The 14,195-nt window shown below is 53.4% G+C and overlaps 1 pseudogene; it reads left to right on the top strand.

Annotated features, from left to right (window-relative positions):
• The first annotated feature begins 12,096 nt into the window (after positions 1-12,096).
• LOC144669829 (U2 spliceosomal RNA) lies at positions 12,097-12,275 on the top strand (annotated as a pseudogene).
• Positions 12,276-14,195: the final 1,920 nt, after the last annotated feature.

The raw sequence follows: 14,195 nt of genomic DNA, 5'->3' as shown, positions 1-14,195 counted from the left end.
ATTGCACTGGAGAATCTATTCAGGTAAAGGGGATCGCCACAGTGCCAGTGTCTTACAGGCAACAGACAGCCCAGCTGCCTGTGATAATAGTGACTGGAGAAGGACCCAGTCTGTTAGGCCGAGACTGGTTACAGAAGATCAAGCTTGACTGGTCTGAGATATTTCACTTGAAAACAGGAGTTCCTGAACTGCTAAGGAAATACGCCATGGTATTTTGGGATTAATCAGGGAAGTTAAAAGCCCAAGATATATGTGGATCGTCAGGTGACACCACGTTTCTTTAAGACCGGACCTGTGCCTTATGCATTGAAGGAGAAGGCGGATGCAGAACTGTGCCAGTTAGAAAAACTGGGCATCGCCCAAGCTGTCCAATTCTCAGAGTGGGCAGCACTCATAGTTCCAGTGGTTAAGCCTGACCAAACCATAGGAATTGGTGGGAAGTATAAGTTGACAGTGAATAAGGCAGCAAAACCAGACAACTGCCTCATTCCAAGGATAGACCAATTGTATGCAAAGCTGGCTGGAGACAAGTCCTATACAATAGTGGATATGAGCCAACCATCCAACAATTAGAACTGGATAAATCATCGAGAGAATACATGAGTATTAACACACACGCAGGTCTTTATCAAAGAAAAATACAGCACAGGAACAGGCCCTTTGGCCCTCCAAGCCTGTGCCAATCATATTGCCCGTCAGCTAAAACATTTTGCACTTCCGGGGTCCGTATCCCTCTATTCCCATCCTATTCATGTATTTGTCAAGCTGCCTCTTAAACACCACTATCGTACCTGCTTCTACCACCTCCTCTGGCAGCGAATTCCAGACACTCACTACCCTCTGCGTAGAAAACTTGCCCCACACATCTCCTCTATAGTTTTCTCCTCTCACCTTAAATCTATGTCCCCTAGTAATTGACTCTTTCACCCAGGGAAAAAGCTTCTGACTATCTCCTCTGTCCATGCCACTCATAATTTTGTAAACTTCGATCAAGTCGCCCCTCAATCTCCGTCGCTCTAGTGAGAACAATCCGAGTTTCTCCAACCTCTCCTCATAGCTAATAACCTCCAGTCCAGGCAGCATCCTGGTAAACCTCCTCTGCACCCTCTCCAACGCCTCCATATCCTTCTGGTAATGTGGTGACCAGAATTGCACGCAATATTCCAAGTGTGGCCTAACCAAGGTTCTATACAGCTGCAGCATGACTTTCCAGCTTTTATACTCAATACCCCTGCCGATGAAGGCAAGCATGCCATATGCCTTCCTGACTACCTTATCCACCTGTGTTGCCACTTTCAGTGACCTGTGGACCTCTACACCCAGATCCTTCTGCCCGTCGATGCACTTAATGGTTCTGCCATTTACTGTGTAATTCCTGCCTGTATTAGACCTTCCAAAATGCATTACCTCGCATTTGTCCGGATTAAACGCCATCTGCCATTTCTCCGCCCAAGTCTCCAACCGATCTATGTCCCGTTGTATCCTTTGACAATCCTCTTCACTATCTGCAACTCCTCCAACCTTGGTCTCGTCTGCAAACTTACTAATTAGTCCAGTTACATTTTCCTCCAAATCATTTATGTATACTACAAACAGCAATGGTCCCAGCACTGATCCCTGTGGAACTCCACTAGTCACAGCTCTCCATTCAGAAAAGCACCCTTCCACTGCTACCCTCTGTCTTCTATGTATATCAGTACAGGTCTTTATCAGCCCTGACAATATTCCGGCAATACTACTGAAGACTTGTGCTTTAGTAACTGCCACGCCCCTAGCCAAGCTGTTCCAGTACAGCTACAACACTGGCATCTACCCAGCTATGTGGAAAATTGCCCGGATTTGTCCTGTACACAAAAAGCAGGAAAAATCCCATCTGGCCAATGACCGCCCCATCAGCCTACTCTTGGTCATCAGTAAAGTGATGGAAGGGGTCATCAACAGTGTTGCCAAGCAGCACTTGCTTAGCAATAACCTGCTCACTGATGCCCAGTTTGGACTCCGCCAGGGTCACTCAGCTCCTGACCTCATTACAGCCTTGGTTCAAACATGGATAAAAGAGCTGAACTCCTGACGTGAGGTGAGATTGACTGCCCTTGACATCAAGGCTGCATTTGACTGAGTGTGGCATCAAGGAGCCCTAGCAAAACTGGAGTTAATGGGAATCGGGAGAAAACCTTCCACTGGTTGGAGGCGTACCTAGCACAAAGGAAAATGGTTGTGGTTGTTGGAGGTCAGTCATCTTGGTTCAGGACATCAGTGCAGGAGTTCCTCAGCGTCGTGTCCTCGGCACAACCATCTTCAGCTGCTTCATCAATGACCTTCCTTCCATCATAAGGTCAGAAGTGGGGATGTTTGCTGATGGTTGAAGATACTGAAGCAGTCCATGTCCAAATGCAGCAAGACCTGGACAATATCCAGGCTTGGGCTGACAAGTGGCAAGTAACATTGGTGCCAGACAAGTGTCAGGCAATGACCATCTCCAACAAGAGAGAATCCAACCATCGCCCCTTGACATTCAATGGCATTGCCATCACTGAATCCCCCACCATTAACATCCTGAGGGTGCCATTGACCAGAAACTGAACTGGACTAGCTGTATAAATACTGTGGCTACAAGAGCTGACCACAGGCTAGGAATCCTGTGGAGAGTAACTCACCACCTGACTCCCCGAAGCCTGTCCACCACCTACAAGGCACAAGTCAGGAATGTGATGGAATACTCCCCACTTGCCTGGATGAGTGCAGCTGCCACAACACTCAAAAAGCTCAACACCATCCAGGACAGAGCAGCGCGCTGATTGGCACCCCATCCACAAACATTCGCTTCCTCCACCACCAACGCTCAGTAACAGCAGTGTGTACCATTTACAAGATACACTGTGGGAACTCACCAAGGCTCCTTAGACAGCACCTTCCAAACCCATGACCACTACCATCTAGAAGGACAAGGGCAGCAGATACATGGGAACACCAGCGCCTGGAAGTCCCCCTCCAAATCACGCACCATCCTGACTTGGAAACATATCACCTTTCCTTCGCTGTCGCTGGGTCAAAATCCTGAAACTCCCACTCTAAAAACACTGTGGGTGTACCTACACTACATGGACTGCAGTGGTTCAAGAAGACCAGAGGCTTGGCCGAGGGGCATGGAAGCTGAACCTGCAACTGCTGACCCCAGAGAACATTGAGGAGCTCAAGAGGGATTACAAAGGTTGGAGAACCGTGAAACCCCTCTTTGAGTCCCTGATACACTGGTGGGAAGCGATCAAGGGAAACATCAAGAGGTTTTTCATCCTCAAAGGCACCCAGAAAGCTAGAAAGGAACAGAGGGAAATGTCCCGACTCCAGAAAAACATGCAGAATCTGCTCCGGCTGCAGTCGATGGGGGTCGATGTCAAGAAGGAACTCCAAGAGATGAAGAGCCAGCAAGTCTCGCACTTTGCCTCGGAGGCCTCCAAGATCATCTTCCGTTCCAGAGTCCGTTACGTGGAGCAGGATGAGACGTGCTCACGTTTCTTCTTCCAAAAGTTACACTCTGTGATCAGCAGCCTGAAGGAAGAAGACGGCTCAGTAAAGTCATCGCCCTCTGACATTTTGAGGATCAGCAAATCCTTTTATGCCGGATTGTATGACGTGAAGCCCACGGACAGCACGGCCTCCCAGTCCTTCCTGTCCTCTATCACGGAGGTCTTAGACGACAGTACACGGGAGAGCCTGGACAAACCGCTAATTCCTGATGAACTGACTAAGGCCCTTGAGTCCTTCGAGAAGAGTAAAACTCCCGGAAGCGACGGCTTGCCGGCGGAGTTGTATTCGGCTCTGTGGGACTGGATCGGGCCAGACCTGCTAGAAGTGTACGAGAGTATGCTCCTGGCCGGTAGTATGTTAGAATCCATGAGGAAAGGCATTATCACCCTCATCCACAAGCACAAGGGGGGAAAGGGAGGAAATTAGAAATTGGCGACCCATTTCACTGTTGAATGTGGACTATAAGATTCTGTCCAAGGTCATCGCCAATCGGGTCAAATCTGCTCTGGAATTGGTGATCCACCCTGACCAGACCTGCACTGTGCCAGGCAGGAAGATCTCTGACAGCCTCGCGCTGCTCAGGGATACGATTGCCCATGTGCAGGACAGGGGTGTGGACACCTGCCTCATCAGCTTGGATCAGGAGAAGGCCTTTGACAGAATATCGCACACCTACATGGTGGATGTGCTCTCCAAAATGGGGTTTGGGGAGGGAATTCGCAATTGGATCCAACTGCTCTACACTAACATCAGTAGCGCAGTCTCAATCAATGGGTGGGAATCAGATAACTTTCCGATTAAATCTGGAGTCAGGCAGGGCTGTCCTCTCTCCCCTGTCCTGTTTGTGTGTTGCATAGAACCCTTTTCTGAGTCCATCAGGAAGGATCCGGGCATTAGAGGAGTGACGATCCAAGGCAGTGGAGGCACTCAGATCAAAGCCTCCCTGTACATGGACGACGTCACCGTCTTCTGCTCGGATCCGCTGTCGGTGCGCAGACTGATCCACATATGCAACCAGTTCCAACTGGACTCGGGAGCCAAGGTAAATCTTGGGAAGAGCGAGGCCATGTTCTTTGGGAACTGGGCTGACCGATCCTTTGTCCCCTTCACTGTCAGGGCTGACGGCCTGAAGGTGCTGGGGGTATGGTTCGGAGGGACCGGGGCATGCGTTAGAAACTGGAAGGAGCCAGTGGCTATGGTGAAAAGGAAACTGGGCATGTGGGAGCGACACTCCCTCTCCATTGCGGGTAAGAACCTGGTCATCAGGTGTGAGCCACTCTCGCTGTTGGTGTACAGGTGTTGCAGGCCTGGCCCATTCCAGACTCCTGCGCGATGGTGATCACCCGAGCCATCTTTCGTTTTATATGGAGGTCGAAAATGGATTGTGTCCGCAGGGACGCGATGTGCAAGCCTCTAGATAAAGGGGGATAAAACGTGCCGAACGTCGCCCTCATACTGATGGCCACCTTTGTGTGCGGCTGTATCAAGCGGTGCGTAGACCCTCGGTACGCAAACACCAAGTGTCACTACGTGCTGAGGTTCTACCTGTCCCCGGTGTTGCGAAGGATGGGTCTGGACACGCTGCCGTGGAACGCTCCAAGTAGTTGGACCGTGCTGTACCACCTGTCCCTGGTGGAAAAATTTATGCAGAGAAACACCTTTGACCACAAGTCCATCAGGCAGTGGTCGGCACCTAACGTCTTATAGGCTCTGAGGGAAAAGGAGAGGGTGGAACCTGTGGGATGGTTCCCCGAGCAGACTGTCAAAGTCATTTGGCAGAATGCCTCATCGCCAGAACTTTCCAACAAGCACCAAGACGTAGCTTGGCTGGTGGTGAGAAAGGCCCTCCCCGTCAGATCCTTCCTACACGCCAGCAGTCTCAGCCCCTCGGCACGTTGTCCTCGAGGTGGCTGTGCTGGGGAAGAGACCGTTGTTCACCTCCTTGTAGATTGTGCCTTTGCAAAGAAGGTCTGGAGAGAGATGCAGTGGTTTCTGTCGAGGTTCATCCCGAGCAGTTCTGTGACACAGGACTCTGTGCTCTACGGGCTGTTCCCAGGGACACACACTGAGACAAACATCAACTGCAGCTGGAGGATCATCAACTCGGTGAAAGACACTCTTTGGTCTGCCTGAAACTTGTTGGTCTTCCAGTGCAAAGAGTTGACCCGACTGGCACATTCCAATGTCCAGGATTACGTGCTGAGGGACGCACTAAAGCTTGGGGCAGCTGCCGCAAAGGCGCAATGGGGAAGGGTCACTGTCTAAGAACTTTCAGCCACAGTGCACCGAAGGAGTGGGAAAGGTATAGACCCCTCGGCCTGAAGGACTCACATTGAATGTATGCAGTGAATATTACATTTATCACAGTTGTATTGAAGCACCTCAGAGTGCAACTCGATCTATATGGAAAACTTGAAAATTATTGCACTTTTTGTGATGGCCATTTTGGAATGTTTTTTCAGATATTTTATTAATGAAGTATGTTTTTGAAAAAAAATTCCAAGGTCTTTTGAGCCCCAACGGTGTCAGTAACACCGTTAGGGAGGCAGTGAAGGAGGTAAACCCATTGACTGTGCCTTCATCACGAAGAGAATCCTTTTGGAGTCGTGTGGATTTGAAGCTGTGGAGATCTACTGTCTGCAGGACTTGCTCAGCGCTGGATACTTCGCTGTGACCTTCAAGAATGTTGCTGCCTGTGCCCAGTTCCTGAAGGTGTTTGAGGAGAAGAGAGACCAGCCACAGATGAGGATCCTCACTCTTGTGATGGATGTGGAGGGAATCATGGAGCAGACATATGCAGGTTTAGAGGCAGAGGACAACGATTGGCACAAGGAAGGGCAGCTGGCGAGGCAATGCAGGACAAAACATGAACAAACAGAAAAGCAAAGAATGGATCTGATTGACACAGCAGAAGCTGATGCATATTCTATCATCATGTCTCAGCTGTTATATCCTAGCCCGTTACAGTGACAGTGCAAGTGAATGGCAGTAACTGCAGATGGAGGTGGACACCAGTCCCTTAGCTACTGTTGCTGAGGACCACACGTTCACATACCTCAGTGAAGGGAGTCAGCCATCAACAGCGGAGCGGATATCTGCCAAGCTGAGAACCTACGCTGGAGAATCCATTCATGTCAAAGGCATTGCTGCTGTTGCAGTCAGTTACAACAGCAGACAGCCCAGCTTCCTGTGATGGTCGTATAGGGCAGGGGCCCAGCCTTTGGGTCGAGATTGGCTGCAGAAATTAAAAAACTTGACTGGTCAGAAATATTCCATGTGAAGTCCGATGGAATTCAGAGCTCTTGAAGAAATGTGACGCTGTTTTTCCAATGCCAGGTTGTGGAGAGTCCAGCACGCAACCACTATCAGTGACACACGATCTGGGGGGTACTGGAGTGTGCCCCCTGAACGGTCCAGGCATCGGAAGTGCATCTTGAGAAGAGCGATGGTTGTCTCTATCATCGCCCTTGTGGTGCCGTGGCTGCTATTGTACTGCTGCTCAGCCTCTCTTCCTGGATGGCGGAGAGGCGTCATGAGCCACCTTCTGAGGGGATAGCCCTTGTCACCCAGCAGCCATCCATCCAGCTGGGCTGGAGCACTGAAGAGCCGCGGCGCCTGGGAGAGTCTCAGGGTGTACGGGTCACGGGAGCTGCCTAGCTCCCTGCCTGGAGCCTGCCTTGCACAGACTTGCAGAATCTGCATCCTATGGTCACACACTATCTGCACGTTCATGGAGTGGAATCCCTTCCTGTTGACGAAGGCTCCCGGCTCACCCGCTGGTGCCTTGATGGCCACTTGTGTGCAGTCGATTGCACCCTGGACGTGGGGGAACTCAACAATCACTGCAAAGCCTCTGCCTCGCTCTGCCTGACTGGCCTCGTCCGTACGGTAGTGCATAAAGTTCAGTACCCGCCTGAACAGAGCATCCACCAGCTTGACACAACTATGGACAGCTGACTGGGGGACTCCACATAGATCACCCACTGACCCCTGGGAAGAGCCAGAGGCATAGAGGTTGAGGGCCACAGTGACCTCCAGTGCCACTGGCATGGGGTGTCCACCCACACAGTCGGAGCTAATCTCAGGACCCAAACATCTGTCTCCCTTGAGATGGAGCCTCCTTCAGCACTGCATCTCAGACACATTGAGGTAGCTGGATCGCCACCTGTAAACCCTGGCGGCCGGATAGTGGTGTCTTCTGCGGCCCCTTCCGCCTTGGATTTCCTGTTGGCCCTGTACCCCTTGTGCCTGCACCTCCCCTCCCAAAGGTGGCTACCCTAGAGGCTGAATATAGGCTCCTGCCCTCCTCCCCCACCTGGCCCTCTCTTCCTCCTCAGAGTAGGTGCCTCCGGTGGAGAGCACAATCCCCATTCCCAGGGTAAGGGAAGGCTGCCTGAAACCTGCTAGGCCCTAAGAATGTTTCCTGCAGAGTCCTGACCTGACGCCTGCTATTCCTGTCAAAGCTGCTCTGAAGAGATTTGAACTTCTCCTGTTCACACAAGCAAGTGGCAGTAAGTTTCTGAAGTAAATGACTAACAACTTAGTCATTTCGTGAGCCCCCTCACCCCTCTTATCCTGACCGTGGATGAGGTTTGTAAAAATGTGGCCCACCCACCGATGCTCTAAAAATCGCTGTGTATTACTGCCTCAAGGGCCTTAAGTGGCCCATTATTTAATGGCGGTTGCACCCCTGAACTCAATGTGCCCGCCCTCCAAAATATCGCACGTCATTTTACGTGTCGACATGTCGGGCCCATCCCCGTAAGCGGACTGGAAAATTCTGGCCATAGACACTAGGGTGGGAACATGTCCAGTTTGTCAAATAGTGAAGCCCCCGCCAGAGGGAACCACTGACGACCACACCACTGCCATAAAGACCTTGGAAGAGAGTGGGAGCCAACATATGCAAATTCCAGAAGCAATACTACCAAATCGTCATCGATGACTTCTCTAGATACCTGGAAATCGCTTACTTATCGAACCTGGCCCGTGACACGGTGATATCCAGACTGAAGAATATCTTCACTTGCTGGGGGTGTCCAAATGACCTGGTCACCGACAATAGGCCCCAGCTCACGGGCAAGGGGTTTTCTGAATTTGCCAGAGTGCACAACTTCCAACATTTAATGACTAGCCCGTACTATCCACAGGCCAATGGGGAAGCGGAACGAGCTGTGCAAACTGCCAAGGTGATTCTGTGTCAGGACAACCCATTTCTAACCCTGCTGAGCTACTCCATTGCAAGCAGCTGGATTCGGTCAAGCAGAGTTCATGCTTGGCACACAGCTCAGAGCTCCTGTTCCCACGATAGATGGAAACCTGCTGCCTAAAATGGCCCAACTTAAAGTTAGCCCGAAGGCTGACCACTCAGCCAAAGCTCCGGACACTTTTCCAACAGGTGAGATTGTGTTAAGGAGCTGCCACCCTGGGTCCTGAAGAGGCTGCAGTGAAGCTGGATGAAGAGCGAGGCCGGGATGCCAAAGCTCTGGTGCTGCAGCCGGCTGATACCATCAGATCCGACCGAATCCATTCAGAGGACGATCTCCGCCAGAACAGACCCCATCTGAAACCTATCAAGGGACAAACGTCAAATGTGGAAGACTTTGAAGGTGTCGGCTCTGAGGTTTCACCAGCTGGTGACAGGTCACAAGAGGCAGCAGACACTGGGGGTGTTGCGGACAGGTCTGGAACTGACAATTCCCCGAGCCCACAGAGAATCACATCTAGAGGCCAGATTGTTAGAAAACCCGTGCCCTACACGCACTATGGGAAGAATTTTCTGCCTGTCGGGCGGGCGGAGCAGGAGTGGCTGTGGGCGGGCGTGGAGCTGATCGGCGCCTGCGATAGCGGCCGCGCCGCCATTTTGTGCGGGTGGGTCAATTAAGGCCCGCCCGGCGAGTTTCCGATCCCTGTGAATAGCGGCAGTGTGCGGGCTGCGGCGGGCGTGCACAGGCCACTGGGTAGATTGGTGACCTGACAGTCTGTTTAAAGGAAGGTCTGGCAGCCTCCTATAGGCTGCTCACAATGGCCACGACCAGGTCACACCGTAGTGGGTCGGCTGAGCAGGGCAGGCTGGAGGGTGGGCCACAGGAGCAGGATGGGCCTCAGGAGCAGGGCAGGCTGCAGGGTGGGGCCTCAGGAGCAGGGCAGGCTGCAGGGTGGGCCTCAGGAGCAGGGCAGGCTGCAGGGTGGGCCTCAGGAGCAGGATGGGCCTCAGGAGCAGGGCAGGCTGCAGGGTGGGCCTCAGGAGCTGGGTAGGCTGTAGGGTGGGGCCTCAGGAGCAGGGCAGGCTGCAGGGTGGGCCTCAGGAGCAGGGCAGGCTGTAGGGTGGGCCTCAGGAGCAGGGTAGGCTGCAGGGTGGGGCCTCAGGAGCAGGGCAGGCTGGAGGGTGGGCCACAGGAGCAGGATGGGCCTCAGGAGCAGGGCAGGCTGTAGGGTGGGGCCTCAGGAGGAGGGCAGGCTGTAGGGTGGGGCCTCAGGAGGAGGGCAGGCTGTAGGGTGGGGCCTCAGGAGCAGGGCAGGCTGCAGGGTGGGGCCTCAGGAGGAGGGTAGGCTGCAGGGTGGGGCCTCAGGAGGAGGGCAGGCTGTAGGGAGGGGCCTCAGGAGCAGGGTAGGCTGCAGGGTGGGGCCTCAGGAGCAGGGCAGGCTGTAGGGTGGGGCCCAGGAGCAGGGCAGGCTGCAGGGTGGGGCCTCAGGAGCAGGGCAGGCTGCAGGGTGGGGCCTCAGGAGGAGGGCAGGCTGTAGGGTGGGCCTCAGGAGGAGGGCAGGCTGCAGGGTGGGGCCTCAGGAGGAGGGCAGGCTGTAGGGTGGGCCTCAGGAGGAGGGTAGGCTGCAGGGTGGGCCTCAGGAGCAGGGCAGGCTGCAGGGTGGGCCTCAGGAGCAGGGTAGGCTGCAGGGTGGGCCTCAGGAGGAGGGCAGGCTGTAGGATGGGGCCTCAGGAGGAGGGTAGGCTGCAGGGTGGGCCTCAGGAGCAGGGCAGGCTGCAGGGTGAGCCAGTGGGGGGGGGGCCAATGTGCTCCTCGTTTTTCTGATGACTGCCTTGCTGCCCTCCTGCAGGAGGTGGCAGCACAGTGGGAGGTATTGGCCCCCACAGGATGGGAGGAGGGGGGTCCCCCCACATGACGAAGCCTGGGAGGAGGTGGTGAGCTCCCTGGATCCAGTGCCGTAAACGCTTCAATGATTTGTTGTTCACAGTCAGGGCTGACGGCCTGAAGGTGCTGGGGATATGGTTCGGAGGGACCGGGGCATGCGTTAGAAACTGGAAGGAGCGAGTGGCTATGGTGAAAAGGAAACTGGGCATGTGGGAGCGACGCTCCCTCTCCATTGCGGGAAAGAACCTGGTCATCAGGTGTGAGGTACTCTCGCTGTTGCTGTACGTGGCGCAGGTCTGGCCCATTCCAGACTCCTGCGCGATGGCGATCACTCGAGCCATCTTCCGCTTTATCTGGAGGTCGAAAATGGATCGTGTCCGCAGGGACGCGATGTACAAGCCTCTAGATAAAGGGGGAAAAAACGTGCCCAACATCGCCCTCATACTGATGGCCACCTTTGTGTGTGGCTGCATCAAGCGGTGCGTAGACCCTCAGTACGCAAACACCAAGTGTCACTACGTGCTGAGGTTCTACCTGTCCCCGGTGTTGCGAAGGATGGGTCTGGCCATGCTGCCGCGGAACGCTCCAAGTAGTTGGACCGTGCCGTACCACCTGTCCCTGGTGGAAAAATTTATGCAGATAAACACCTTTGACCACAAGTCCAACAGGCAGTGGTCGGCACGTAACGTCTTAGAGGCCCTGAGGGAAAGGGAGAGGGTGGACCCTGTGGGATGGTTCCCCGAGCAGACTGTCAAAGTCATTTGGCAGAATGCCTCATCGCCAGAACTTTCCAACAAGCACCAAGACGTGGCTTGGCTGGTGGTGAGAAAGGCCCTCCCCGTCAGATCCTTCCGACACGCCAGGAGTCTCACCCCCTCTGCACGTTGCCCTCGAGGTGGTTGTGGTGGGGAAGAGACCGTTGTTCACCTCCTTGTAGATTGTGCCTTTGCAAAGGTCTGGAGAGAGATGCAGTGGTTGCTGTCGAGGTTCATCCCGAGCAGTTCTGTGACACAGGACTCTGTGCTCTACGGGCTGTTCCCAGGGACACACACCGAGACAAACATCAACTGCAGCTGGAGGATCATCAACTCGGTGAAAGACGCGCTTTGGTCTGCCCGAAACTTGTTGGTCTTCCAGCGCAAAGAGTTGTCCCCGACCGATTGTTGCGGACTGGCACAATCCAAAGTCCAGGACTACGTGCTGAGGGACGCACTAAAGCTTGGGGCAGCTGCCACAAAGGCGCAATGGGGAAGGGTCGCTGTCTAAGACCTTTCTGCCACAGTGCACCGACGGACTGGGAACTGTTTAAATCCCCTCGGGACTTACAGCTCAAAATGAAAGGCTGTAAATGATTGTAATATTGTTTGTACTGATGCACCTGGTGATACATTTTATAAAAGTTGAACCGGATTGTACCCTTGTAATGGTGTTTTTGAAATGGTTTGGGATGTGTTTTAAGATATTTTATGAATAAAGTATATTTTTGCAAAAAATAAAAAAAAATCTATTCTTATCAGTTTAATATCTGATACGTCCCTTATCTGGGGACCATATATTAAATTGATTTTTGGAGCAGGGAGATGGAATAGGGGCTTGCTCCGTCCACTCCACGCATCGACCCGGTATTGCAGTATCTCTGGGAATGGTGCACCACCCCTTTCCAGGGGATTTTCAATGCTAAAAATAGTTTTCTTACAAACATCTGCTTTCTTTACTTTTCAACATGCACATCTTTCAAAACACAACTTTCTTTCTTTCTCATCGCTTCTCGGCCTTTCGGCTAAGATCAAGTGTTGCAGGGGCGACACCATGGTCTTGCCAAGGCAAGGTCGGGATGGAAGGGCGATAACCAATCGCAATCCAAATCCATACCGTGGGCTACCTATCACCGTCCGAGTCACGGTGAACCACAGCGAAGGAGGATCACCTATGGATCGGGGCTTCTTCACCAGGAGGATCCTGTTGAAGGCGTGCGGCTTCCAAGCTACGGAGATCTTCACCCTGCACGACTCCCGCAAAGGCGGTTATTTTGACGTCACGTTCAAGCGGGTGGCAGACTGCGTCCGGCTCCTGAGGGTGTTCGAGGAGAAGAGAGACCTGCCGGAGATGAAGATCCTGACGGCGGAGCCGCACTTTTCTCTGCCGTTGCAACGGGAACGTGAGGTGATGGTGCATGTGTACAACCCCTTCGTACCTGTCGCCGACGTGGTCACCTTCCTCACCAGGTACTTCGATAAGGTGGGGAGCGGCACCGAGATTCGAGACGACTTGGGGATCTGGACAGGCAAACGCCTGTTTAAGGTCACGCTAAAGACCGATGGTAAGGGAGCCATTTTCCACCCTCCCTCCAGTTTCGCTATCGGGGGAAACCGGGGCTACCTGGTCTACGCTGGGCAACCCAAGCATTGTCGCTCATGCGGCAAGGCTGGTCATGTGGCGGCCAACTGCAGCGCCTCCCTCTGCAAGATCTGCAAACAGGAAGGGCACCAGACAAAAGACTGCAAACAGGCCAAGTGCTGCAACCTGTGTGGCGAGGCAAGTCACCTCTACAGGACCTGCCCCAAACGCTGCCGTACTTACGCACAGGCAGCCAAAGCCGACCAGGGGGAAGCAGAAGAAATGTTTCGTGTCACTCCAACCACCAAGGCCCCCAGGGAGCTCAACGGGACAAAGGAGGACACAGAGAGAGACAAGGTGGAGAAAGAGATTGAGGCAACAGAGAGCCAATCAACAGCACTACCCCCTGAACCTCCCAGTCCTCAGGACAGCGAATCAATGGAGGAGGAGGCAGCAGTGGAAAAGCAGCAGGGGGAGTGGCGGACGGTGAAGAAGAAGAAAAGTAAGAGGGAGCGAAGAAGAAGCAAAGGCGTTTCCCAGAGAAGCGGCAAGAGGCGTCTCCCATCCGACACGGATGACAAGGGCAGCAGCTCTTCGGATGATGAAGTGCCAGAACGGCACCGACAGAAGAGGCGGCAAAGCTCCAGGGCGTTGGAGGACGAGACACCCGAGCTCCAGAAAATTGGAGACAACAAGGAGACCAGCGCACCCCAACTTTCCCAACTTTGCCTGCAACCTGAGGAGGCCAGTGCACCACAGCCCCTGGAATCTGGGAGCAGTGAGGCAATCATTGCACCCCAGCTCCAGGAAGCCGGGAACAGCAACCCCCCAGAGGGGGTGAGTTTTGGAGAAGCTTCTCCAGCAAAGGTCATCTCAAAACCCGCTCACCACGTGAACCTCCAGATGCCACTGGAGCAGAACACGGCCAAGGAGATCTACCTCAGCCCATCCAAAGTGAAGGAATTTGAGCTCACTACGGGTATGAAGGAGCAGACTAAAGGTCTGGGACTCTCAGAGACAGTGGGTTTGGTAGGAGAATAAATGCTTTAATATGGGTTTAAAGATTGTATCCATAAATGTGCGTAGCATTAAATCTACTACGCGATGTGTTGCGACCTTGGACTACCTAGCCAAGGTCAAAGCTGACCTGTTGTTTCTGCAGGAGTGTGCGATACCGCACCTCAGCTCCTACAGACAATGGTCACGATGGTGGTCCCACGGGCCATCGATCTGGTCGGG

This window comes from Cetorhinus maximus, chromosome 29, assembly GCF_964194155.1.
Source record: "Cetorhinus maximus chromosome 29, sCetMax3.hap1.1, whole genome shotgun sequence".
Lineage (NCBI taxonomy): Eukaryota > Metazoa > Chordata > Chondrichthyes > Lamniformes > Cetorhinidae > Cetorhinus > Cetorhinus maximus.
This window is presented reverse-complemented; position numbering and strand designations above follow the sequence as displayed.